This window comes from Emydura macquarii, unplaced genomic scaffold (assembly GCF_026122565.2).
Source record: "Emydura macquarii macquarii isolate MOO-44397 ecotype Brisbane River unplaced genomic scaffold, CSIRO-AGI_Emac_v2 contig_1027, whole genome shotgun sequence".
Classification (NCBI taxonomy): Eukaryota; Metazoa; Chordata; order Testudines; family Chelidae; genus Emydura; species Emydura macquarii.
Genome location: NW_027131164.1, coordinates 13,308,844 through 13,335,153, shown reverse-complemented (window position 1 = coordinate 13,335,153; position 26,310 = coordinate 13,308,844). Strand labels below are relative to the sequence as shown.

At 45.3% G+C, this 26,310-nt stretch overlaps 2 long non-coding RNA genes and 1 pseudogene across 3 annotated transcripts; 1 reads left to right on the top strand and 2 right to left on the bottom strand.

The window, feature by feature from the left end:
• Positions 1 to 2,542: 2,542 nt before the first annotated feature.
• LOC137150864 (U2 spliceosomal RNA) lies at positions 2,543 to 2,747 on the bottom strand (annotated as a pseudogene).
• A 902-nt stretch (positions 2,748 to 3,649) lies between these two features.
• On the bottom strand, positions 3,650 to 23,734 carry LOC137150834 (uncharacterized). Of its 2 annotated transcripts, none has more exons than XR_010919085.1 (2): positions 23,548 to 23,734; positions 3,650 to 3,977 (listed from the first exon to the last, which is right to left on the bottom strand). It is a non-coding gene; the product is annotated as an uncharacterized lncRNA (long non-coding RNA). The 2 variants fall into 2 exon arrangements; XR_010919086.1 differs by lacking the exon at positions 23,548 to 23,734 and adding an exon at positions 4,354 to 4,472.
• On the top strand, positions 14,439 to 25,240 carry LOC137150836 (uncharacterized). Its single transcript, XR_010919087.1, has 3 exons — positions 14,439 to 14,492; positions 20,462 to 20,516; positions 25,170 to 25,240. It is a non-coding gene; the product is annotated as an uncharacterized lncRNA (long non-coding RNA).
• The last annotated feature ends 1,070 nt before the right edge of the window (positions 25,241 to 26,310 follow it).

Sequence of the window (26,310 nt, the reverse complement as noted above, 5' to 3'; positions counted from 1 at the left end):
GTTACGAACATTTCAGAGTTACGACCAGCCTCCATTCCAAAGGTGTTCATAACTCTGAGGTTCTACTGTAACTAGTCTAACCCTCAGCCAGCTTCCTCCTCAAGAGCCTGACAAAATATGTTTTTTTGTAGCATGTTCAGAAGGTTAAAATTAAAAAGTTTAAATTGGTCCAAAGCAACACCCCAGACCAGAATGCCTTCCTGCTTTTTCTCTCAGACTTCCACCTCTTTAATTATTTACTATTATTGTTGTCAAGCAGCAGAAATACAGATGTGGTAGGCATAAGCCACTATACCTCTTAATCTGAGCACACTGATCTGTTTTTAAATGCCACCTTTGTGGTTGTAAAATTAAGGGGACAAACCAAAGTAGTGGCTTTCACTGGCAAGTGTGCACGTTATTGTCTGACAACTTGCATACTGTGCCTGGTGCTGTACAAACACCTATGACGAAGGAACAGTCACTGATCTGAAGAGTTCACAATCTTAAAAAAATACACCTGTGATGAAAATTATTTTCATTTTGGTGCCCAATATGACCGTTTGATTTGAGATCCCCACAGGCCAGACCTTAGTCTTCAGGAAATCATTTTAACTGATAAATAAATAATTCTCAGCATTTATATCATTTTACAAACGTTAACTAATTCACATATCATGTTAACCTTAGCAAACTGACCACAAATTTAGCACAACGTGGAATTGAACAGAAAGAAAAATCTTTTGCTTCTTCTCTGGTAAAGGAGCTCCTGTTAGTCTGGTATTTCCTGCAGTGAAACTCAAAGTGAAGCACTCTTTGACCTTTTTCAGTAGAACAAGCCACTTAGGTCATGTCTAAACTACAGAGTTAAGTTGACTTAAGTTATGTCGACGATCATATGTCGCTTTAATAACATAGATTGACCATATTCACACATCGCTCCTTTTGTTGGCTGAGCACATCCACAGTTGTTACTCTTGCATCAACAGAGACAGTGTTGCATCGTGGGTAGCTATCCCATTGTGCAACTCACCACCCTCTGCTGCTGGGAGGTATGGGAATGGATCAAGGTGAATCACGGGGATGTGCTTGCCATCCTCCAATGCAGTTTTTCTATCCCATCATTCCATGGGTTTCTGACTTAGTTTCTTGCCATTTTTCAGCAGCCCCTGTAAACTGTGTGTCTGCCATCTCTGCCTGACAACATGGCATGAATCCTAAGTGGCTGATCATTGTGGTGATGAGCGTTATGAAAACAATATGGCTGGTCCTGAAGTATTTCAGGAGCTGTGAGACAGAGAGTGATTTGGTGTTGCTTGCCCTGCTGTCTACCATGGAGACAAATAATTCAAGATTGCTGCTGGCATTCACACAACAGCTTGCCATGATGGACCGTCAGTACTGGGCTTGGGAAACAAGCATTAAGTGGAGATATTGCATCATGATGCATGTATGGAATGACGAATAGTGGCTGCAGAACTTTTGGATGTGCAAATCCACCTTCCTGGAACTGTGTGTGGCGCTCACCCCAGCACTACTGCACAAGGACACCAGAATGAGAGTTGTCCTCACTGTGGAAAGGTGAGTGGCAATTGCTGTGGGGAAGCTGGCAACTCCAGACTGCTACTGTTCAGTCATGAATCAGTTGGAGTTGGAAAGTCCACCGTGGGGGTTGCCATGATGCAACTGTGCAGGGCCATTAATTGCTTCCTGCTGCGAAGGACTGTGACTTTCAGTAATGTGCAGGAAATAATTGATGACTTTGAGGCAATGGGATTCCTTAACTGCAGAAGGGTAATAGATGGAACACATATCCCAATTTTGGCCCCTCATCATCTTGGGATGGAGTACATCAACTGAAAGGGCTACTTCTCCATGGTCTTGCAAGCAGCGGTGGATCACCAGGGCTGATTCATTGACATCAATGCTGAGTGGTCAGGGAAGGCATGCCTCCTTCAGAACACTGGACTGTATAGAAAGCTGCATGCTGGGCCTTTCTTTCCAGACCAGAAGATTCCAATGGGGGTTGTGGAAATGCCCATAGTGATCCTTGGGGACCATGCCTACCCTTGTTCCTGTGGCTCATGAAGCCTTACATCGGGAACCTAGACAGCAGCAAGGAGTGCTTCCACAACAGGCTCAGCAGGTGTCAAATGACGGTTGAATATGCTTTTGGGCGATCAAAAGGGCGCTGCTGTTACAAAAAATACTAACTAATTCTTGGATTCGGACCCCTTTCCTGCATCTAATCATCGGAGACAGGCTGGTCATTAAAACATTAGAACATTTATTGAGGGGAAACTAACAGTAAGGAAAGGGTCGCTCAGGATTAACAATAGCAGTAGGTATTAAACCAAGGTCCCATACCAAAACATAAACCAGGGATTAAGGATGAGAGCTGTACATCACCATTGGACCTTCTCCCCTGCACGGGGTGTTGGCTTTGACCAGACCAGCGAGGGTGGATCATGTAAGGACCTCGGAACCTGGAGGACGACAGTATCCAGTGAGCAATGGAAGATAGGTGGATCAGCCGGTACCGGTGAATGACAGAGGGTAGGTGTCAGCTAACACCATTACTGGAAGTACTGCAATGCCAGGCTGATGCGTGGAGTGGATGGAGCAAGCCCCTATTTCGTCTCCCTGTTTAAAAAATCCACTTAATAGAAAGTTCTCAAATCAAGAACATAGCAGATATTAAACTGATAAGAACAACAGACAGAGGGTCTCAGGCGGGTGAGTCTTCTTCAAATGACCGGAGGAGGTGTAGCCCTGAAGAGGACAGGAGTGTCCAAGTGTTTTATCAGCTCATAAATGATTTCAGCAAGTGATTTTGGCTTAGCTTGAGTGTTCCTCAGCTCTCTCTCTTCTTCTTCAGCTCCTCTCAACGATCCATGAAATTTGCCCTGCTTGCTGACTTTCTTCTGCCTTATATACAATTCTGTCTCTAGCCAGATTTTCATGTATCAATTTAGTTTTCCCGCTCCCAGCCTGAAAAGGCTGGAAAAGTGCCCAAGAAGAAGAGACATCGAGATGGAAGTGCTGGCACTCTGCCAAATAAAATGGCCTTTGCTCCTTCATAAGACACACTTAAAACTTTACAATTCAACACTGGTACTGTCTTTTTGGCCTGTTAGACCCCAATGAGAAAAATATTCCCATGGCCTTCTGCACTCTCCATAATATTTGCAAATCAAAGGTGGAAAAGTTGCCCCAGGGATGGACCACTGAGGCTGATCAGCTGGCTGAGTAGCCAGATACAAAGGCAATTACAGGGGTGCAGCAGGAGGCTATTCGAATCAGGGAGGCTTTGAAGGAGCATTTTGACAATGTCTTTCTGTGAGTCATTGGGCCATGCAGTGTTTACTTGCTGCCTCGATTTACCCCTGTAGTGCTTGCTTCCCGAGCATTAATTGTAATGAGTAAACATTCATACTATAGCCACTGTGTTTCAATGTTAGCACCGAGCGATGTATGTATCTCACACAGACTCATTTAGTTTCAAAGACTCACGTTTAATAACAGGGTCAAATAGGGGACATAACAAAGAAGAACAGTCTTGTGGTTAGGGCTCTCACAGCTGGGTGAGACTGCTGCTTACATTAGGAAACCCATCCTTAGGTGTGGAGTGCCCCGGGTACTGTGAGGGACTGGGAATACATGAGGAATGAGGTGGGGGAGTTTGATGAGGGCATGGGCTGGAGTTCTGGAGGGGCAGTCTGGAACAGATGTGCTCAGAGTGAGGAATAATGAGGGACTTGAGCATCTCTGTCTGGCCCTCCAGGAGCTTTATCATCCACTCCTGCCCCTGTGTTTTTTCCTGGCTATCCAGCCTGCATCTCTCATTGATTGTCTCCCTCCACGTTCTTGTTTCGCTTTGTGCTGCAGCTGTTGACTGCAGCACTTCATGAAACATATCTTCCTGATTCCTCCTGGTCTGTGCCTCATCTGTCGGAGGCGCTTCGCCAGTGTGGAGGAGTGGGTCTTCAAGGGCACATCTGCAGAAGGCAAAGTAAAACAATGGAACAGAGACAATATTCTGAGTGTGCTCACAGCTGTGAATCACAAAAGTTACACACACCTGACCCAGGGACCCTGTGAGGAGTAACCTCAAACTGTTTAGTCTGTGAGAGCTACTACCTTTCCTGGGTCACCTATCCTTGGCCCCACCGCTCATGGTCTGCTTCCTGGAACCGGGGCAAGGGCTCCCCCCTCACCGTGGGTCTTTCAGTTGCTGTGATCTTCCCCTGTTTGGGTGAGGTCACCCCACCTCAACTCCATTACTCAGTTGTTTGGGCAGCCAGGTCCTCCTTCAGGCCTCTGTGCCTATGACCCTTGGCCCTGCCCAGATGGGCTTCTCCTGAACTCCTGTACCTTGTGTTGTGGTAGCAACAGCAATCATTCCAAGTTGTTGTTTGTTTGTTTGTTTGTTTGTTTGTTTGTTTGTTTGTTTGTTTGTTGCATTGCACAGCAGCACCTCCTCTCAACTCCCTTTCAGCTGCCCCTATCTGCCTGACAGGGTGGCTTTTAACTGCTGGAGGCAAGCCCCTTGATTGGCCTCAGCTGGCTTAATGGCCTAATTGCCCTGGAGTAACCCCAGCTGAATCACCCAGGGAACAAGGATTTGTTGATCCTGAGGCTAATATATATACCCTCCAACACTCTCCTATAGCCATCAGGTCTGGTCCTGTCACAGTGGCTAGGGAGCCAATTCTGAATATTGGTACCCTTTTCCATGGGCTAGAGCAATCAAACCTTAAATCTCACTTCTAAGGGTAACCCAGGATACAAAAGTTCATCTCTTGCATGCATGTGGCTTCAGACCAGCTCCATTAGCTTAGGCTGACCATATTTCCCAAAGGGAATATGGGACATCACATGGGACTAGCATGTGTCATCTCCCCTCCTGGCTAGCCTGAGTCGCCTTCCCTCCTGGGTGGGGTTGACCCAAGCCACTTGCCCAATGACCTCCCCGCAGGGCTGGCCCTTGCCGCTCACCCAAACCCTGCCCCTGTCTCCCTGCACGGGGCTGGTGTTGCTTTTCATCCAAGCACTGCCTGCCCACCCCCCACACTGTTAACCCGAGGAGGGGTTAGAGAGTTTGGACCCCCACCATATCTATCACCAGACTTGTTCAGTGGTAAAACATAACAAATTTATTTAAGAAACCAAACACAACAGACTTAAATCACTAATTCAATTAACAATTAGGGATAAGTTGCTCGGGGTTTAACTACCATAAGAATCTGAAAGTCATTAACAAAAGTTTATCATGTCACCATTGTTCTTCTCCCCACGGGGTGCAGAGCACAGATTCCTGATGATGGAAGAGAACTACAGGAGCTGGATTTGATCGTGAAGCCGGACTGGATTGGAAACCATGACAGCCGGAACCAGGATTGTTGACCAGGTAAGTAGTGTTACTTGTCTTTGGTGGTGTGGCTGGATTGTTTCTTTACTTCAGGAGGCTGGAGATGTCTACGTGTGCATACACTGCCTCTCAGATGGACGCACCCACTGTCCTGCGCTGAGTACTTAAATAGCCTCACCCGGACCCAATCTTAGCCAATCATACACCTGGATTTTTCCCGCCTTTTGTCTGTTGCACACAGTACACGTTTTGCACTGCACATCTGCACACGGTACCAAAAGTCCAGTTCAAACTGGTTATCAGTTGTTTACCTCAGAAACCAAACAAAGGGGAGGGGCCACATCCAAGGAAGGATGTGTCTGAAATGCATCAGGTCTTAACAGAATGGGGCTGGCATTGTTGCTCACTTGAGCCCTGCCTGCCCCCCACGCGAGGCTGGGGCTGGCATCGCTGCTTATCCCCCTGCATGTTTCTCTGCACCCCACTTTTTTGACAAAAGGGGGCATTTGTCCTATTGTCCTCAAATAGGACAAATGCCCACTTTTGCCAAGAAAGTCGGGATCACCAGGACAGGGCTTCAAAAAGGTACCGTCCTAGCCAAAACAGGATGTATGGTCACCCTACAGATGTTACTCGCCTGTGTGCTGCTCTGGTCCCTGCAGAAATAATTGCTGGGTGGCACAGCAAAGTGTCCTACAGCGGGGAAGAGAAACAAGGCAGCTCTGCCAAGGAACCTTGGGCAGAGGATTGCAGAATACCTACAGGAAAGTTCCCTAGAGATCTCTATGGAGGATTCCCGGGACATCCCCATGTATTAACTAACTTTTCTGCCATGGCCCTACTGAATAGATGGACAGGCCCTGTTCTTAATTTCTGTCTCTTATCCTTCCTGTGCCATATAACAAAGTACATGAAAGCTCAAACTCCTCTCACCATGCAGTATCAAAGCAAAATGAGCACTTACTGGAGCGCCTCTCTCCTGCATCCTGCGCACTAGAGCCAGAGTGCTGGGACTGGGTAGACCCCTCTGGAGTAGAAAATGACCCTGACATGCTGTGCCACTGGGCGACTCTGCTATGTGTTCCACGTTGTCCTCCAGCTCCACTTCCTCATCCACCATGTCCATGTCTGGGTTGAGTCCACTGGTCACTGCCTCCAGTCCCCCCAAAGTATCCACAGGGCTCTAGGATGGCATGCAGCTCCTTATAGGAGTGGCATGTCTTCGCCGCCGCACCAGAGCGATGGTTGGCCTCCTTGCTCTGGTATGCCCGCCTCAGCTCCTTGATTTTAGCACGACACTGCTGAGTGTCTCTCTGATGCTCCTTCTCTTGCATGCCACTTGCAATCAGTCCACAGGTATCAAAATTCCTATGGCTGATGCAAAGCCATGACTGCACAGCCTCCTCTCCCCACATAGTCAGCAGATCCAAGAGGTCCGGTGTGTTCTATGCGGGAGGGTGTCGGGTGTGTACAGCTGACATGGTCAGCTGGGAAGATGCTGTGTGAACTGTGCACCCCAAGCAAACAGGAAGAAGAATTTCAAAAATTCCCAGGCCTTTAAACAGGAGAGGGGCACATACCTGTGTGCCTTCAGGGCAGCAGAGTTCAAACTGCTGACCAGAGCAGTCATGATGGGCGTTGTAGGACACCTCCTGGAATGGGTAGCACGTGACTCTTGTCTTTGGGGAGGCTGGGGAGTGCACTGGCACTCAGACCATGGCTCCACAGCCTATTCCACCCCTTCCCCAAAGGTCCCACCCACGTCCCCCCACTCTCTATATACCAACCCCCCACCTGCCACTGGCACCTCTGCCCCATTGTCAGCTCCTCAAGCCAATGCCTTGTCCCAGCTGAGTCAGGCTCATCCCTGCCCGGCTCCACTCAGCAGCCCAGCCTAGCAGCCAACAGGAACATGTTTTCCATTGGGGTCAGGCCAATGCATTGGCCCATCCACCAGCCGCAGCTCCGATCCCTCCCTAGCAGCAGCCGGGGGCTTGCCGGGGTTTAGCCCCCAGGCAATTGGGGGGTGGGGAAATCCCATGAAACTCCCCCTCTCACCTGGAAAGTTGAGGCATGGTTGGCCCCTTGGTGCGAGGGGAGCTGGGGGTGAGGATGGACTCTCCATGTGGGCAGCTCAGCCTACACGTCCTGGGAGAGGGGGAAGAGCTGCCCTCTCCACACTCCCAGGCCCCTGTGGGGCAGTGAGTCACGGGTAGGTCAAGACCGTGTGGGGTAGGGCGGGGTGGGGGGTGAGTGGGGGGGAGAGGCGGGGAGCCGAGACCAAGCCAAGCCACCAGCTGATTCACTGCTGGGACCTGCCACAGAAACAGGAGAGGTGCCGAAGGAAGTGCTCCAGGAGCAACAGCACTGCTGGGGAGTGACCTGAAGGCAGAGGTGCCAGCGCTGAATGCTTCCCTCAGCACCTCTCTTGCTCCTGCGGTGACTCCCAGCAGTAAATCGGGTGGTGGCCTCGGCTCCTCCCGCCCCGCCCTGTCTTGCCCTGCTCTGCCCAGCCACACCCCACAAGGTCCTGACCCGCTCCTGAGTCACCACCTCCCAGGGTCCTGTGAGCACGGAGCGCGGAGGGGGCAGCGCTTCACCATCTCCCTGGTGGCAGGCTGGGCTGGCTGCACTGCCTGCCCAGGTGGAGAGCCACTCCTCACCCCATAGCTCCATCCCTCCTCCCCTGCCCCAACTCTCGGCAGGGGAGGGCAAAGAGATGCAAGTGAGGAGGGTGAAGAATAGGCGGGGGAGCCTGGGCTGAAAGGGAATGGGACCTGGATCAGAGTGGAGGGTGGAGCGTGGGCGGAGTGGAAGCATCTAGCAGCAGTCTTAGCCTCCCCAGTCTTATTATACCCACCACCTATGCCTCCTGGAGGCCCATTAGGGCAACATAACCAAGTGCAATGTCTACACTAACAATGTGTTACTCTAACTGTTGCAAAAAGCTCTATGCTGCTTGTTGAGGTGGTTTTATTTTGTTGGTGTAGCAGGGGGAGTTACATCGGTGGGAGGACATTTCAGTGTGTACACCTCCCGTTTTGTCGACAAAAGCTGACTTCGGTTGACAAAACTGTTGCGTAGACAAAGCCTTATTCTGTTGCATATTCTTCCAAGTCTCAACTGCTTCTTGGAAGTGGGTTGAGGAGAAAAGTGGGGAAGAACTGATAGTAGTTAAGGTTAATGTTTTTCCTACCAAATATAGTTTTTCCAATATGCTAGACCATTAGATTACCCACCCGAAATGGATATGAATAAGATGTACAGGGGCCGAATTTTAAGACCAGGATGCCAAACATGGGGTCAACATCTGCATGTAGGAACTAAGAATACTGAAATACTGTACCCGCTTTATGTGCCCAAAAGCAGGACTTAGATGTCTTATGAAGACACCAGCATTAGAAAGCTGGCCTGCAGCAACCAGTTCATGATCACTGCCAAACATGGGCGATGAGTATAATAAGCTTGGAGAGGCTAAGCCTTCCCAAACAGTCGCTGCTGGAAGCTCCCCCTTCACCTCTCTGCCCTGCCCACGCTCCACCCCTGCTTTTCCCAAGCCCCCTCCCCTGAGAGGCATGAGTGGTTGGTGGGAAGGTCTTGGGGGAGGGGTCTCGAGACCCTCTGACCAAAGGTGCCTGGAGCCCGGCTTGCACCTGGCCTTAGTGGGGACTGGCGCTGGACGCTGAGGGATCACAAGGTGCCAACTGGCTGTGCAGGACCAGAGGAGCGTCCCACATGCTGCACACACACAAATGGAGAGAAAATAACTTCATGAAACGTAATATAGGAGTAACACATTTTGCATTATTAACTGCGTCTTTTCATTTAGGTTTTGGATTAGTCCCTGGGAGATTCATTGTAAAATAACTGATGTTGTGAACAAGGCAGCCGATTTCAGGATCGTGGCACTAATGGAGCTGATTGCAGAACTTGGCCTTTAGGACCTAATGCAAAAACCAATGATTCCAATGGAAGGTTTTTCAATGGACTTTGATTCTGCAATGTGATGTGCGCACATAGACTTGTGCGCCTGTGTAGAGCCCCACTGGGGGTCTACACAACAACTAGACACTTGCGGCTGGCCTATGCTCTGACTCAGGCTCGCGGGGCTCAGACTGCAGAGCTGTTTCATTGCTGTGTAGATTTCCAGGTTCAGGATGCAGCCTAAGCTCTGGGACCCTCCCCACCTTTCAGGGGGAGGTTACTCAAAATGAGCTATTTTGCATTTTTGCAACTAATGTGAATATAACCCTGAACTCTGTGGTTGGTTTTTTTTCAAATGGTGTGGATTTTGGGCTGGTCAGAGGCAGCCATGACTGAAGCTTTGGTTTATCTACAGGACCACAAGCTTCCCACACACAATGCCCTGCCAGCTTTGCCAGCTTTGATCTGGAGAGGAATTTCCCCTGGAGTAACAGGGGGAGTTCAGTCTCTGTGGCCCATGAAGTTCTTGGGCCATCTGCTGAGTCCTACCAATTAATGCAAAGTCACAGTGGGGCACATGTGATGTGTGAGCTGCAACCAAGACCCAAACTCCCATTTCCTACAGGAGCTGCCAAATATCCCTGAGATGGAACTACTTTGAATCCCTATTGAACTGGGTTAGATTCATAGTACTGACCTACCAGCAAAAGCTCTGAAGCTCATTAGCAATGTTTGACATCCAGTCCGCTACTAAGCACTGAAGTTACACCTTCCAGAGTGAAGTTTGTTTTCCTTGAAAGACAAGTTTATTAAATCATGCTTTGATGTCTCTATAGCTTATATAGGGAGGGTCTTCCAATCACTGGAGATAGGCAAAATCTCTCACACACTTCACTCAGGGCTTGTCTACCTTTGAAACGTTACAGTGGCACAGCTGCATCTGCTCCGCTGTTGCACTTCAACATCGACACATGGGAGGGACTCTCCCATGGGTAATCCATAAGTAATCCATCTCCCTGAGTGGTGGTAGTTAGAAGAATTCCTCCATCAACCTAGATCTGTCTACAGTGGGGGGGTAGGTCGACATAGCTACATCTCTCAGGGGTGTGGATTATTCACACCCTGGAGAGACAGTTTTGTCTATGTAAATTCCCAACCCATAATTAAGATGACCTCACCCTTAGTATAGACAGCAGCTATTGCCTCTTGAGGAAGTGGATTATCTACAGCACCAGGAGAACCCCTCCCATTGCTGTAGTGTCTACAATGAAGCACTATAGGAGGCCTAGCTGCGGCTGTAGCATTTTAAGTGTAGATACAGCCTCAGTCATAGTAACTATCCCGCCCTACTGAGCAATATCTAAAGTGTTTACCCCCAGTCTAACACCACATTGAAAGTCTATGGTATCATCTACTTGCAGAAGTGTCATTTCCTTGATGGAAAAGCAAAAGCAGTCTGTGTGTGGTGTGTGCATACAGACATCCAGAGCCTCAGCTGGTGCAAATCAGTGTAGCGCCATTGAAGTCCACATTGGATGACATGGCATGTGTAACATGATGGTCCAGATTGTGTGATGTATACAGAGCCTGTAGTGGTTGCACTGCCCTCAGCAGAGTCCTGGGAAAGATTGTACCTCAGGTGATACAATTCCCGCTGGATCTCGGCAGTGCACAGAGGGAGTGTGAGGTAGCGTAATCATCCTTGGCCACGCACCTTGCAGCTGTGTGTAATGTCTCTGGTATCCTTGACTGCAGTGCCTCCTGTGGCCAGTCTGCCTCTCACCAGGTCTTCCATGGCTCAGTCCTCCAGCCAAGTCATATGAAGCTCAAACCCCTTCCGGGGGCAACAGCAAGGGCCACACGAAAATCCAAACACCTCCAAATAATTCTTCTGCCCCTTTGGGCTACTGAAGTCTATTGTTTCCACTTACCAACCCTATCTCAGGACTCCTGCCCAGAGGAGCCTACTGTGTTCCCTGTGAGTCTCTTCCATCTGTTGTAGGCCCTAACTGAGGGCTTCCGCCCCAGAAGCCTACTCTGCCCTCTATGGATTTGTCTCCATAGAAGAGTCCTCCTTCCTCTGCGGTCTTCCTGTAGATCTTGCCTCCTTTCCAGAGCCTGCCACAGGGAACAATTCTGCCCCTATGACCTTCCTCACTCTGCCTATGCCAGGCTCTTCCTCCTTTCTCCTGGGTCTTCTCTCTCCACACCTGGGCTCCATCAGCTCCTTAGATAAAGCCTACCTCTGCCCCCTTTGGCCTGGAGGCAATCAATCAATCACTCCCCATGTGTGAAGCATGACTAACTGGGGTTCTTTGTCTTGCTTTGCAGATGATGGGGCTTAATCCCTTTCACAGGGAGGGACAGCTTTGCTGGTTGGTTCAGAGAGGAAGGGCAATGGACTGGTGGTCTGCCTCCTCCCTGCCTTTCCTCACTTCAGAGGGCACTACCAAGAAGCTGTCCCTGTGCTCATGGGAACACAAGGAGTGCAACTGCAGCTAGCCCCTGAGCGGGGGGTACAAGGAAGAGGGGAATCATCTTACTACTTCCCTGCCTGCCCACCCATGCAGAAGTCAAGCACAATCTAGGCTAAGAGGCCTACACTCCATGGAATGCTTTAGTCTAATGAATCACTGGTTTAAGCAGCATGAACTGAGGAGCTGCTAGCCCCCCCAAGGCTTCTTCTTGAATATTCACCCACTGTATGGTTATGTCAGTGAAATAGTTTCCTCTGCGTTACTAAGGAAACTGAGGTGCCATGCAGTTAATAAAGCCAACACCCACCACACCCTGCACAGTGGCTTTTTGTTTCCACTTCTTCTGCCAAGTTCTGAAAGACTTTGTACTATTTTTTTCTTCTTCGCAGTGGCATGACGTGCTCACTCTGATCACTGCAGAACTGGTCAGCGTGACTCACTGGCACTGCCTGAAGAGAAAACCTCCCGGCTCATGCTGTAACTCATGCTGTAAGGCAGGTAACTTGCAGGGAAGTCCTGCAAATGCTGATGCAGAAAGAAAGTATCAGCAGCACAAGGCTGTTTTCATTCTATAAACTGGCTGTTTAGTATTTTTAGAACTGACAGTTCAGAAAATAAGGACCAAAAGCTGAGAAAAATCAAACCTATCCATGGGTGAAACTGTAAAACAAAAGCAAGCTGGATTTGAATTATGGCACAATTATTTCTACAGTATTTTCAATCAAATATTTTTAAACTCTTCATTTCATTGCTGACGTGGAAACTACCAATGCACAGAAAGGCTTGGCCCCGGGCCCTGGGAAACCACTTGTCATGTACCTAATCAGAGTTTGCTCGTAACCCATCTTTCATCCTTTGTTTTTCTCTGGTCAAAAAGCGTTCCCAGCCCTTGATTTCCCCCAGCTCTGATTCTTGTGGTATTTACCCAGTTCCATGTATCAAGTCAACCTTGAAAGGTAGCCCAGAACACCTGCCTCCAATTTCACATGTCGAACACATCAATCATTTGGGAAGGATCCTTCGGATGGTGTATTCAGAGTTAGTAGCATAGGCCCAAGTTCAGTGTAATCATACTGGTATAAATAAGGACAGAATCTGGCCCTTCCTGATTAGTGTAGCTCTTATGAATGGGCAAATAGTTTGGAAATGCTGCCTTGGCCTAACTAGCCTTGTTTGAGGGCTGATCTACATTACAGACCTCTCTCAGTGTAACTACGTTGCTCTGGGGTGTGAAAAATCACAGCTGTACCGATGCAGGGTTTAAGTGTAGACTTGCCCTGAGCCTCCTGAACCAAATGAACCTGAGTTTGGGTGTGACAAACATAGCATTGCATATGCCATTATGTCACAATGTCACCATTAGAAGAACTTGCCCTTTTCATTCTTCCAGGGAAGGATATGAGATTTTAACTCTTCCCTCTTCTATTTTCTAACAAAAAGAGCATTATATTTGGCTACATACTCCTGATTTTAAAATGTGTGGGTGTCTTCTTGCCTAGTGTTGAAAAGAAGACATAAGCCAGTGGAAGCAGATTTATGGCCTTTTAGTAGATTTTTAAATTCAATTTTTATCTTCTCAGATTCAAGCAAAATAATTGTGTTTGTATGTATATGCACAGTATTATCTGCAAAGGGTGAGTTATGGTCAAATATCTCTCATTTGATTAACTGTGTCAGTGACAGATGTCTGGCCAAGAGGCTTTTGGGAACTACTGTCTATTGCTAGGTGTCTCAACACCATCTAATCTCTAACGTTTCATATATCTGCTAACTTCATCTATTGAATTTACTAGTCGCCATTACTTTCTTCTAGCCTCGCCACCACATTCACTGTCACATAGAAGTTTCTCAAAAGTCTAGAGAGTGAATTTTTTTTCCCCCTCCAAAACTTCCCAGAATAATTCTACCCAGAGCTCAGATGCAACCTGTACAATTTCAGAGGCACTGATTTCTTTTGAGAGAAGTGAGGGGTTACATGTATAGTGGAAGTTCCTTTGTATTTAATTGATTTCTCCTGGTGTAAAAATTGACACAATGTTTATATTAGTATAATTTTTCCCATTGTCCTATTTTGTACCTCTTCAACCACCCCCAACATCTGTCTGAGCTACTATTAGTAAATACCAGCTACTGACTCAGTGATGCGTGAAGAAGCTGGAAAGGACACCACCACCAAGATCCCATGGCCCTTACAGGTATGGAAAGGACTTGGTCAACTGTACTAACAATCTGAAAAAAGTAGTGTGTATAGTGATCCGCTTGAAATCTATGCAACACATCCTTATGAAACTTGGGTTACTTGGCTGGCAAGAGGAACCAAAAGGGTATGACATCCCTGGTGTTCCACCTTTTCTCTTCCACTCCTGCCCAAATCATTGTAATGTTCCAAGTACAGAGGCATTCTAACCTTCAAAGATTTCTGCTACTAGAATTTCTCCACTCTTTGCTCCATCTTTCTTCATTTTCAAAGACACGAAAACCAAGATTTGTTCTAATAAAATTTACATCCCTGAACATTGGATGACGACTTGCATCATATGCAAGTGCTCTCATTCAAAACGAGATGGATAGCAAACCCAAAATAATGTGTTAATATCAACTTAAACCTTGGGGAAGATGTGACTAGATGGCTACTAGAAACATGTGCTTTTATTTTTCCTAGCAAGATGTCCGCACATACTGGCAAAGAAGTGTCACCACTAGGTTGTAAGCTCTCTGGGGCAGAGATGTGCATGGGTTTGGTAAGTGATGTGACAGATAAAACCAGTTAAGTTTGATAAGTGATAATCTTTTTATTTAAGATGTAGCATTTTACATCATTCATATCTTTCAAGTAGCCACTTGTAACCACAATTTACCCAGTCCAGGGTTAGGATGCAGATGCTGCCTCAATTCCTCCTCATCTCCAATCAGAGCTGGCTTTCCCTTTGTGGAAAGAGTGATTTGACCCTCAAACCAAATCAATAACCTACTTTTCCAGGGTAAAACAAGAGTCCAGTTAAAACAGTCTTTCAGCCCCCTTTAGGCTGACCAGTCTCTTTCCTGTGGTCATCCTGGTCTTCCCAGCTTGATACAGGGGAGTGATGGGGAGCTTTCCCCCACCCTCTCCAGACCCCCTGGTCTTCTGCCCCTAATTAAAAACTGGTACTTTTCCCCCTCCTCTAGTTTTACCCCTCCCCAGGTACTTCTCTGTTCCACTTTTTCAAAGGCCTTTTTCACAGCCCCTGCTGAGCCTAGTGCTTCTCCAGCTTTCTTAGTAGAGAGACAGTGTTACCAACTCCCGTGATATTATTGCAAATCTCACACTATTGAATATATTTTTTAAAAACCCTAATTCTTGTAGGATGTTGATTATATGAGCTTGCATTAAAAAACCCAAGCAATTTTTAGCCCTCATGATTGCTGAGAAATTTGCAAATGTGATCCAAAGGCAACCTAAAGGCTCAGTGAACGGAGGTGAATAAAAAGAACCCAGAGAGTTTTGGGTTTTTTTTAATCTCATGATTTTCAAATGCTAGGGCTTGGCAATCCTGAGACCTCTGGTCCTCGCTGGTCTTTCACTGGGGCTCTGTGTAGAGTCATTTCTGCAACTTAACCAGCTCTCCAGGGATACAGCTGCACACCAATAAAAAACCCAGGGCACCAAGTCTCACAGCCTGAGTCAATTGACCCAGGCTTGCAGAGCTTGGGACGTGGGGCTGAAAATTGCAGTGCAGCCTTTCAGGCTCCGGCTGGCGCTCAGGCTCCAACATCCTCCTCCCCCAGGGAGTTTCTGGCCCTGGGCTCCAGCCCCAGCCTGAAGGTCTACACTGCCATTTTTAGCCCCACATCCTGAGCCCTGCGAGCCCACATCAGCTGACCGGGGACAGCCATAGCCATGCGGCAGATCTTTTATTGTGGTGTAGATTTAGCCCGTGAATCTCTCCCAGCCTGAGGCACAACCAGCTCTTTTGTAGATCTGCAGTCACATGACCTTCTAGAGACTTCAACTGCCTTAAATGGTCAGACTTATAATGGGCTGAGTTGGGCCCAGGCCTGCATTTAAATGGACAGCTCACCTTCCAACACCAATCCACAACAACTTCATGGGTAATGTTAACTTTTATTATAGTTCTTTACAGAATTGTTATATTGCACTAACAAATCCAGACTAGGGCGCCCCTTTGTATTTGTACAGCACCTAGCACAATGGGGCTTCAATCCTGATTGGTGCTCCCATAAGCACTGAATGAACAGAATCTTCCAACTTGTAGTGTAGTCAGTGACCCATTGAATGATGCTCAAACAGAGCCAGGATCTCAGCAGACCCTGTGTGAAAATGCTGTGCAGCGTAAACGGTCTTCTCCAGTCTGTGAGCCAGAGAGCTACGTGGGCCCACACCACAAATAAAGAATCCTTGTGTTTAGTTATCAAATGAGCTGCTATAAATGTTACATTAAAATAAGGTGAGATAAAAACCCACATTATAACTGGATTGAAGTTTGAGTTATTTCTTTTTGCCTGGCAGTAACATTCATTGGATCAATCTAACACAGCATCTCCCCAGCCAGCAGCAGTGATTATAGTGTTCTGAGCTCTTTTAGTCCAATTAAAAAAGAAACATTATGTTACGGAAGATGCAGTGCAAGCAAAGCAAAGCTCAATCAACTGGCTCATAAAATTGCACTTCTGGGCTCAAAAAGACCACTCAGATGTCAATTAAGGGTCTCAGGCGGGGGAAAGAAAAGGGAGACGAAAGTAAGGTCATAAAAGTCAGCTTGCAAGAGTGATTCCTGGTGATCAGTTACCAGCATTTCCAATAGAGCAGGTGTACTTTGTCATCACTGGACAGCAGGCAGGACACCTCAGCTTACAGGCACATTTAGTTCACTCATTTTTGGATAATAAATGCACCAGTTTATTGGTCAATTTATTGTGATATATTGGTTATTGCTCAGCACCATTGTCAGTGATATGAATCTATTTCACAACAATCAAATTTGCAGCATAAATATAATCTATACATGAAAATGGAGAAATGTGTGAGTAGTGGCATGCTGACATTTGGAAGCTCACTCACAGATTTCACATTTATTTGGGAACATCACATTTGTGGACAAATAACCAAAGCACGATTGCATCTAGGGGAAGAAAATACATTCTGTAATCAGCAGAGTAGTGGTGGTACATAGAGCTGAGATAATTATTCTCTTTGACCAATTTATTTGATGAATTTAGCTCCTTTTATTTCTCTCTCATTATCTGCAAATGGACTTTGATTTCTACAAATAGGTTTGTTATTAAAAATTATTTGGTGAATTGTTTGGGTGAATATTTCATCCTACTGTTGCTCACAAGTTATTCCTCATGACTATTGGCTATTCACACTGCAGGATTGGTCACCTACATCATATGGCATAATTTCTTCTCACTGATTAGATGATTACCAAATCCACAGATTTCAAATGGGCTGTGCAAATAGTTTCTGCAGCTCATGTGATGAATATACATTCACATGAGTATTCATGACACTTTCTGCAAATGTTTTTGCAAAAATATAATTAGTTTGTAGGAATGTTCATGGAAAAGGAATAAAGATCTTGAATATTATCTAAGCAAATCTGAAAGCTAAGAGTGGGATATAATGTGAGCATGTATATACATGGCAAAGCTTTTAAAGCTTGCCACCATTACAAAGCAAAGATTCAGTGAACACATGGTACTTGTGCACATAATTCTGGGACTAACCTATCAGAATTAAAAGCCGTAACAGTTGTCCGTAGAACAATAAAACTCTGAACCCAGGATTGCTGACCAGATCAAACTGATTCCTCAGTTCCAAAGATGCTTTTTGTAGCAGCATCGCATATAAAAAGACTTTAAAAACTAAAATTCAAAATGCTTTTCCAGTGTGCAAACTAACTTATTACCATATCTAATATGAATACTAGGCCCCAAACATAAGCCCCCAATTGTTTGTGAACACATCCATAGGAGAATGATGATTTACTCTTGTAAAACTACTGTTATGCTACAGAGGAGTGGTGAAGAAATGTAGTCATCTAAGGGTTAGTCTACACTTAAAACTTACAGCGGCACAGCTGTATTGGTACAACTGTGCCACGGTAAGAGCATTTGTGTAGCCACGTTATGTCGACAGGAGAGACCTCTTCTGCCAACATAATAAAACCACCTACACGAGCGGTGGTAGTGATGTTGGTGGGACATAGCACTGTCCACACAATACTTATGCCAGCAAAATTTATGTCATCCATGGGGTGTTTTTTCACACTCCTGAACCACAAACGTTTTGCCAGCATAAGTGCTAGTGTAAACAAGGCCTTTCAAATGTAAGTAGACAACAGTCTAGTGGCTAGAGCACTGAACGGGGAGCCAGGAACCTCCTGAGCTGTAATCTCAGTTCTGAGTTGACTTTTTGTGGCTTTTTAGCCAGGTCGCTTAACATCTTTGTAAGACAGATTCGACTCTCAGTTGCTTCAATGTAAATCCAGTGTAACTGCTGAATTTACACCATTTCAACTGAGAGCAGAATCCAGCCTAGTATTTAAGTTTCCCCCCTCTTTATAATGGGGATATTATTGCACTATATCAGTTAGCAGAGTACTTTTTGCCAACGTTGTTATGCTGATAAAAGCCTTAGTGTAGATGTGGTTAAACTGGTCTGAGTGCTTTACACAGGTTTAGCTTATTTTGCTTTACTGAATAATCCATACCACCAGTATAAACTTTTTCACACTAGAGGGGTTTTGCTGCTTTAACTATGCCAGCATAGTTGAAACAGCAAAACTTTGAAGTGGAGAGAAAGCCTAAGGGACTTTGCAAAGCTAATTAATATTTTTCACATGCTTTGATGAAGTTAGGTATTTATATTAATTATTATTATGAAAGAAATAAGAATAATCTTTTGGGAATTTATATCTTACTTTAGATTTTAGATAAAGGTTCCAGAATATGCATATAGGGACAATGTCGGTCCTTATTAATCTTTCACTCAGTCATACTCCCACTGAAGTCAACAATTGGACCTCAGTAACAAGGACAAGAAGTGAGGATGAAGAACTGCCACAAGAGACACTGAAGGAGTGGCTAGCGAGGTAGGAGAAGAATCAAGGGAGGAGAGTGGCTGGAAAGCAAGGGAACCCAAGTGGTCAAGAAGGAAGAAGGGATCAACGGTATCCCAAAGCAGTAGAGGAGCCAACAAAAGTGAGGCTAAAGCAGAGTCCCTGATGCCTGGTGAAAGCCTTGATGCTTGGTGAGAGCAGTTCCCTTAGCGAGAAGAGGGATGAAGCCAATTTGAAAGGGACCAAAGAGAAGTCAAAACGTGTGATGTAAATGGCTCGCTCAGTGAACTTAGGCCTGGTCTACACTAGCACTTATGCTGGTAAAACTTTTGTCACTCAGGAGTGTGAAAAAAACCACCCCTTTGAGCGACATAAGTTTTACTAGCACAAGTGCTTGTGTAGCCGCATTATGTCAACGAGAGTGGGCTCTCCCGCTGACATCATAAAACCACCTAAACGAGTGTCAGTAGCGATGTCAGCAGGAGAGCATCTCCCACGGACATAATGCTATCCACACAAGCGCTTATGCCGGCAACATTTATGTCGCTCAGGGTTTGTTTTTTTCATACCCCGGGTGACAGAAGTTTTGCCAGCATAAGTGCTAGTGTAGACAAGGCCTTAGGGGTGAAGAGACATGCACAAAAATAAGGGAGACAAAAAGAAACAGAGAAAGGAATATGAGCAGAAATATAACTGGTCCTAAAATTCAGCATGTTTCCTCACAGTGTGAGACTGAAGACTCTTAAAGTACTGACCAAAGAATCATAGAAGATTAGAGTTGGAAGGGACCTCAGGAGGTCATCTAGTCCAACCCCCTGCTCAAAGCAGGACCAACCCCAACTAAATTATCCCAGCCAGGGCTTTGTCAAGCTGGGCCTTAAAAACCTCTAAGGATGAAATTCCACCACCTCCCTAGGTAACCCAACTAACAATAACTAACAATTAAAGGTCTTGTTACTATTCTGATGCTGGCAGGCCAGTCTGCAGGCATAAGATAAGAACTAAAACTCATTGCTGGAAACCAGATCATTTCAGCTGTAGGTTAATTTTGCTCAAAAGAGGTATAAGTCTTATAAGAATGTGTTTAGACTCTATGAAATGCTTGTAAGTTGCTGCATGCATTAATCTCACTTGTAATGTTTGTATTCCAGGCTATAAGAAATTATGTAAGTCTTGCTTTATAGTTTTGAAAACGTTTGCTTTGGAACTTGTGTACTCAGGCACGGGAACTGTCCCCCACTCCCCATCCAGAAGGGCTATCAAAATCAGATGGGCCATTAAGGAACATTGCAATACAAAGGATTGGTCAATGGCCCGTTGCATGTAGCATTCCCTACATGGGATAGAAGCTCAGCCTGTGGGCTTGGAAGATGAATGAAGGAAATAAAACAAAACCACTGGATAAAGTTGTCCATGTTTTGGTGGTTTGAACTTTGAAGGGCTAGAGACTCCAAAATGAAGCCAGAGATCCCCAGGGGCTGTCTCCTGCGTCCACCCTGAAAGACTCATTGAGTTGACAGATCACTACAACTCTGTCAATTTTAGGATTAGATGGTAACTCATTTGTGTGCATATGTTTGTTTGCTTTAACCTTCAAATAATCTCATTTCTTTTTCCTAGTTAATAAACCTTTAGATTGTTTATTACAGGATTGGCTACGGGCATTGTCTTTGGTGTAAGATTCAGGGTACCAGTTGATCTGAGGTAAGTGACTGATCTCTTGGGACTGGAAGCAACCTGAATATGGTGTGATTTTTGGTGCAAGTGACCATTTATCACTAAGTCTAGTTTGTCTGAGTGGCAAAATGGACTGGAGACTCTAAGGATACTATCTGTAACTCCATGGTAAGACTGTTAGTGATCCAGGAGTTCACCTTTGTCACTGACTTGGTGAAATCTAATCACAGAACACACCACCAGTTTAGGGTGTCTGGCCTGTTTTTGACAGTCTGCCCTGAGCTAGGCATTCGCAGTCATGAGCTGCTTTAGACAGCATGAATGATAACTACAAAAAAGCTATATTCCAACTCTGGCTCTCTGTATCACCACCCTTTGACATCCTTGGGAGTCCTGCTGAGGCTTGAGGGGATCACAGAGTCCTGAATTTATACCGCCCCAACCTACTAACCATACTTCTCCAGTCCTTTCTGCCAAAGGAATTTGATGTCCCTGATGCAGACCTTACTGACTGATACAGCATATCATGCTAGTGATACATAACTATGGTGATAGATACCTCCTTATATTTCCACTGATATATATTTTATACCTAAAATTTCCAGTGGAGGAAACTAACAAATCTTATATTATAGGACAATCAGGGTTTGACTTAAACCCATCAAAATAATGACATAAGGGGCCAGATGTCCAGACTGGCCTCTGTTTTAGAGGCACAAATAACTGCAATTATTTAAGCCTTCCATATAGGATGTCTAGTTACATGTCTAAGGGCTTGTCTGCATAGGGAAAGTTTTGCTGAATCAACTAAAGGTAGGAAGTTAATCAGTATAAATTAAAGTGTGTTAAGCCCCCACCTTGCCTATGGACATGTCAAGTCAGGAGTAAAGTGTCTTTAGTTTGCTTTAACTTAAGCACATTGATTTCACAAATGTAGTTGATTTCCCTTAATTTTCCTAAATGTGCTTGTGTAGACATGGTCTAAGTGTCTGATTTGTAGGTACAAGCAGGGATTTAGACACCTAGAGACTTGTCTACATGGTGGGGTAATGCACTTTACACAGGTGCGGGTGGGATTTCTAAAGCACACTAGTGTGTTGTGCACTAATTGGTCTGTGTAGATGCTGTTGGTATGCTTAACATAGTGTTATTTGAAACAACACTATGTTAAAGCCACTAGGGAACCTTTGGTGCTCACTAGCAGGGTCCACATGGACCAATTAATGCAATACATGTTAGTATGCTTTGGAAATCTACCCCCTCTCCATAGAGCACATTACCCCACCGTGCAGACAACCGCTCAGTGGCCTAACTTGAAGGCACAATACAAAGTGATCACTATACAACAGGGCAAAATGGAGCCCAAAGTTACTTGTACTCACACTGAGGCCTGGTTATATCAGAGTTGAAAATTTCGTCCTTAATTTGCTTGCAATGAAAGTTACCCTGAATTTGCTGTATTGTAAATAGGAATTGTTACACACCTAGTAAATAACATGAAGCACTAATCTCAGACTCTGATGGCAATGCAACTGGGCAAGTTATGCCTCGTGAAGAAGATTTCATTCTCAACTTCCCAGCTTCCATGGATTTAGCTCCAGCTCTTACCAATTAATATAGCGCAAAATAATTTATTTTGATTAAAACAGGCATTATAATGCAAAGTAGCAGGAATTCTATGTTCTGAACAGAGAAACCATGATTGGAATCTCTTGCTTTTGTGCAATTCAGCTAGCTTCTATTATTAGAGAGAGCATGATATCAGCAATCCATTTTATCACACAAGCTTATCAAATAAAGTACTTTTTATGTCACCATTACAACTTCATTTCAAAAAGTGATTGGAACATAAAAGAGGCTGCATCAGTGTCAGTGGTGATCTACATTTTCTTCTTAGATATGTCATTAATCAAAAATACATTAGAAACAGACATGTAGAATGTGAGAGATTCAAAATCACTGAGAAATAAAATCCTCTTCCCTTTATCAAAGTAGTACAATTTCTTTTACATTACCTTAGCAGGAGCATCAGTGACAACCACTACATAGTTAAAGGTGGTCTAAGCATTTCCATTCTAACCCTTTGTTCTCAGTTATTTACAACTTTCAGAAATTTTCAGCCGTAAGGATGACATTTTCTAGCCTCACTCTCCCCTCTAAGGTGTGACTTTCCCAAATATTTGAACCAAAATAGCTCAACTGGTTTTGAGTAGGAGGAGATTAATAAATATTAACAACAACAATCAGGACTTTATAGGTGAGTAAGGGATGCAGAATCTGCTTGAGAATGAGAGGGGACATAGCCCACCAAACCCAGGAATAATTCAAGAGTCACAGATAATTCATGGGGATTTCAAAGCTTTTGGAAAGAACTGTGACAGGTGCATAGAGGGCTACCCCCACTTTGCTACTCTGCAGCTTCTCTGCCTTCCTTAGCAGTATGGACCAATGCTGCCACCACTTCCTTGCCCCAGCTGACCCTTAGCTCCCCTCCCAGTGGGACAGTAAGAGGGAATGATGGCCCTTTAAGGGCAAGACCCGAGTTAAGCACTCCTCTTACTGTCTTGAACCAAGACATTCTGCAGATTGTAATTCCTGGAGGGACTGATTGGAACTGCATGCTGTTCATAGAGTCAGAGTTTTAAGGTCAGAGCAGTCCTTTAGATCATCTAGTTGGCTTTCCTGTGTATCACAGGCCATTCAATTTCATCTGTATTGAACCCAATAACATGTGTTTGGCTAAAACATCAGCTGGTATTGCCAATCTCAAGAGAAAAAAAAAATCATGTCAGACCCTAAAAATCATAAGAGTGGCCCAAGAAATCATGAGATTTTTTTTAAAAAAAAGATTGCTTTTGGTCTGTCTGTTCATTGTTGATCTCCCCCTGCTCATACTCTTTGTGTGCATGTGTGTGTGAGCGAGAGCAAGACAGAATGTTCACTCTCCCAGATTTACTGGGAAAGGTGTCCCCTGCCCAGCTACTAATTCTGCCCCCCCCCATCAGTTTCAGTTCCCGCATCCATTAATTAAACCCCCTTTGAGCACTTCTACACTCACCTCTACTCTTCCTGGGATTCTTCAACTGCCCCTCTCCCATGGCTAGGTGGGAAGAGGGCTGTAAGGTGGTCCCTTCTGCCTCTCCCAGACTGGGGAAGGCAACTGCAGGTCTCTTCATACACACCCTTTCTCAAGCCAGATGCTGTAGTGGAAGAGGGGAGAACCAGAGGAACTGTCCTGCCCCCAATTGCTCACAGGGCTGGAAAGGGGGAGGAAAGCCACCTCAACAGCTTGGCTTTTTAACTCCCTCCTCCTGAGCAAATGGTTTTGGGTTGCTAAGGTAAGGGGGAGGGATAAAGAACTCTTCCTGTGGCAGCTGTGATTGGTTGCTCAACCCAGGGAGATGAGCAAGTGGGGTGGGCAATCAATCAGAGGGCTCAAATTCACTAGGGCTGGAGCTTCATTGCAAGACTAAGCTCTAGCCCTAGAGAAAAATCATGTCACCTGCAAAAAAAAAACAAAAACAAAAAACAAACAAACCAGGAGAGCTGGCCACACTGATTACTTGTTTGGCTAAAGCATATCTCTTAGAAAGATCACCAGCCTTGATTTAAAGACATCAAGGGTTGCAGAATCCATTGCTTCCTTTGGTAATTTGTTCCGGTGATCAATCATCCTCGCTGTTAAAAATGTGCTTTATTTCTAAATTTGAATCTGCCTGCCTTAGCTTCCAGCCTTGCTTCTTGTTATGCCTTTCCTTGCTAGACTGAAGGGCTCCTTAATGTACAAGTACCTTGATGGGGAGAAAATACTGAGTGCTAATCAAGTCACCTCTCAATCTTCTTTTTGATAAACTGAACAGATTGAGCTCTTCACATCTTTCATTTTCAGACATTTTCTCCAGCTCTTGAAAATGCTTTTTTTTTTCTTTTTTGGCATTTTTCTATAGTCTTTCAAAACTTTTTAAAAAATGTGCACACCAGAACTGTACACAGTATTATAGTGCGGGACTCACCAATGCTGTGTACAGAGGTGAAATCACCTCCCTACTCACTACTCCCCAGTTTATATATCCTAATGATCATATTAGCCCTTTTCACTACATCATTGCACCAAAATCTCATGTTGAGTTACTTGTCCACGATGATTCCGGAATTCTTTTCAGTCACTGTTTGCTAGGATACAGTTTCCTCTTCTGTAGGTATGGCGGCATTCCTTGTTCCTAGATGTATAGCTGCCTTTGGCTGTATTAAAATGCATTTGGTTGATTGGACCTAGCTTATGAAGCTATCCAGTTTGCTTTGGATGGCTGCCCTGTCTTTATCATTATTTACCATTCTGCAAATATTTGTGAGACAAGGTGGGTAAGGTAATGTCTTTTATTAGACCAACTTCTGTTGGTGAGAGAGACAAGCTTTTGAGCTACACAGAGCCCTTCTTCAGGTCTGGGAAGGGTACTGAGGCCTGGTCTACACCACAGAGTTAGGTCGATGCAAGGCATCTTATGTTGACCTAGTTGTGGAAGTGTCCACAGTTAAATTTGGCTCCCGCCGACTGTCCTGTTCTGCTGACTTAATAACTCCACCTCCACGAGCGGCATAGAGTCAAGGTCAATGTAGTTAGGTCAATGCAGTGTCCGTGTAAACATTGTGTTGCTTACTTCGACTGTTGCTGGCTTTCAGGAGCCATCCTACAATGTCCCGCACTGACAATACAACTGATACAAGTGCTCCTGGTGACATCATGCACCGCCAACCCAAGAAGCAAAGTGTTGACACGCACAAGTGATGTAATTACTGTGGTGGCTGTATGCTGATGTAAGGTAGGTTGACTTAATTTTGTAGTGTAGACATGGCCGAAATATATTACACCCACAGAACAACCTTTGTCAAGCAAATTTGTACTCTCATCAAAAAAATGAAATCAGATTTGTTTGAGAAGACCTATTTTCCATAAAACTATACTGTCTAGCATTAATTATATCCCTAGCCTTTAATTCTTTCTCAGTTGAATTCTGATTCTCCTTTTATATTATTTTGCCTGAGATTGATGCCAGGCTAACTGGCCTGTAGTTACCTGTTCTAGCTGTTGGCATTAATGCAATGCTCATTTCCACAACCAGAGGAGCAGATGGAGAGCATGGGAGATGGGGGAGGGGAAGGACATCTTGGCAGCTGCTTGTCTCCCTGAGAAGGCTTTGATGAGGTGATCACGCAGGCTGCATGCAGACATGGGGGAGTGGAGACAGCCGATGCAGGTTTTACTAGCTGTGGAATCCCTCTCTGCTGATTGGCAGTTCTGGAGCAGGATCACAAGCACAGCATGATGGGATCACATTGTCATGCAGCTTAAAAGCTTTGGTTTAAACTTCCTGCCTCTTCTTTATTTTCCAGACATGCACACAGCAGTGGACTGTGCGACCAAATACTTGATTAAAAACAAATACAGGCAGCAAATGTTAATAAAAGTGGCAAAAAAAAAAAAAAAGTGGCAAACCAAGAGTAAGGCCAGCCAGTGCAATGTCAAAGGCAATGGTATTGCTCATTACCTGCAGACTTATTCTCCTTCCCCTGCTGTTGTGTGGGGAGTTAGAGTGAACAGGAGTCATCTTCCCACACACACTTCCATTGCAGTGCATCGACTGGCTCATTCCCCATCCCCCGCCAGAACTGTCCAGTGGCTGCATTGGCTACAGGACATGGAACCATGGAGGAGAGACCCTTGGTGATACTGCACTGGGGACCTGGGCGGTCACTGGTGTCTATTTCCTGCTGGCCATCCGGCTAAGCAGCCACTCAAACTGTTCCCACTGCTGCTATTGGT